Raw genomic sequence first — 2,377 nt, forward strand, 5'->3', positions numbered from 1 at the left:
GATCAACACTCCCCCCCAGCTTAGTGTCAGCTGCAAATTTGCTGATGGTAAGTCCTGGGGTGATGGGCAGAAGAAGGCACAGCTGAAGGGTGAGCTCAGGGGTTCCCAAAATCCTGGGGTGACAGGCAGGAGAGGCATCACCACCCTGTGCTCTGCTGCAGGAGCAGGGGATGCCCAGCCCATGGCACCCACCGAAGCTCCATCCAGCCCATGATGCTCCTCCAGGAGCTTTTTATTTCTATTAATGCCATGAAACTTGGAAACACACCCCACAGGGCTGATGGGGAGTTTTACCCCCATGGAGTCATATAGTCATGGAATGGTTTGGGTTGGAAGGGACCTTACAGCTCATCCAGTGCCACCCCCTGCCATGGGCAGTGACATCTTCCTCTAGCCCAGGTTCTCCAACCTGGATGGGACAGCCACAGTTTCTCTGGAAAACCTGCTCCAGGACCTCCCCACCCTCCCAGGGAAGAATTTCTCTCCAGTATCTACTCCTCTCGTGTCAGCGGGAGAAGTTTCCTGCCCAAAACACACCCATTCCAACACCTGTGTGCTTTTTAGGGAGCCACAACCCCTATCCAGTGGCACCCACCCGCTCCATCCCTTTCCCAGGAACGGTTCTACCTCGGAAAGTGGATTCAAGCTTTGGAGCAGAGCCTGCAAATAACATCCTCAGCATCTGGATGATCCCTCAAGGACACAGAGCTGCCAGGCTGTCACCAGGAAGCCAATTCCAGGGCCCAGCAGTGGAGAGCAGAGATGCTGCAGGACATGGTGGGACCATGGGGAAAACTGTGGGAATTCCAGCAGCACCTGGAAGAGAGAAGAGCCAAGACATGCAGGTGATTGAACCAGGATTTTACAGGTTCCAGCACCCAACTGCCAGGGCAGGAAAGCTTCAGAAGCACCATTTGATCCCACACTGATGAAATCTCAGCACAAGCAGCTGTTTGGGATGATGTGTTTCAGGGGATTCCACCATGAATAAGCACCAAGAGCCAAAAAAACACCAGGAAAGTTCCTTTCAAGTCTTCACTCTCCTGTTTTATGGAGCCATCAGCTCCCAACCCAAACCAGAGACAACACTTCTGTCAGGGAGGCTGTTCTGGTGATAAATCTGACCCTGGATCTTCCAAAAAGAAAATCATCCAGGACTTTGATTCAATATGATTCAATATTCCACGTGTTCTGAGAGGGGCAAATAGTGTAAAAACTAGTTTTATTTGTTGAATAATAAATCCAGAAATCCTATTCCACACAATATTTTGCCATTATTTCTATGTAGCAACTAGTTAACTGTCAGCTGGGCTGGGATTTAATCTTTCTGCAGCTTTAATTTCTGTATGTATATAATTATTCCATAATTATACACACTAAAATATTGCCTAATTATAATCACAGGAAATAAGACTCCCCTACAAATAACCAAACTCTTCCCATTAAATATTTGTTACTACACGACCTTCACAGAGGATTTGGTGTTTGGTTTGTTCATGGGGAAAACTCACTTAATTTTATATATTACAGCAGAAATGACACCACACAACGAGAGATCCAGGTGGGAAATATCCCTAAACATCATTTGCCTCATAGAAATTTTGGACTGTGTGTAGATGGTCTTCATTTACCTCGGTCTTGGAGGGGAACACAAAGGCAAAAATGAGATTTGTATTTATTAGAGGGGAGAGGAGCCAAGCCAAGACTGAAACAAAGGGCCAGCCCCAATTTCCAGGAACCTCCCTGTTTTTTAGAAGAGTGTGGCTGGAGAAGATCCTATTTCTCAGCACTTGCCTGTACAGCCCTCAAAACCCAACTGAGCTCAGCCCCTGGAGTTTGGGGTTTTTTTGCTAAAGGGGTTTCTTTCTTATTTCTGTTTTCCCTTTCTTTTTCAAGCAGGATTTTGAAGTATTGATTTGCTCGAGGGCAGCCGAGCCAAGAGCAGGGTTTCCCCTAATTTTGATGACAACAGAGTTAAAATGCAGTTTAACAGCAAGACCAGATATGGTTCTTATTTTTCTCTGGGTGTGGTATCAGCAAAAAACGTTTTAAAATTGAAATTGTTCTTTAAAATTGAAATGAAGCCTGTGGAATTACATTTTCTCATGTGAAATAATACATCTTCTAACTGCTTTAATAGACCTTAGTATGCAATTACTGCACAGTATCTCTAAATAAGCAGATGATACAGCCCTGTCTTTCTTGTTTTAATAACAAATTCATCACTCCACCTTTATAATCCTTCATTTGCCTGATGAGATCAGGCACCTGAGATCAAGACACAATACCTTTATTACATCTAACTCCCCGAGATAATATTAATATTATGTGGCAATCTGTAAATATTATATTTATTTTTATTTATATTATATATATA

Source organism: Manacus vitellinus, unplaced genomic scaffold (assembly GCF_001715985.3).
Source record: "Manacus vitellinus isolate BGI_N305 unplaced genomic scaffold, ASM171598v3 scaffold_45_pilon, whole genome shotgun sequence".
Taxonomy (NCBI): Eukaryota; Metazoa; Chordata; class Aves; order Passeriformes; family Pipridae; genus Manacus; species Manacus vitellinus.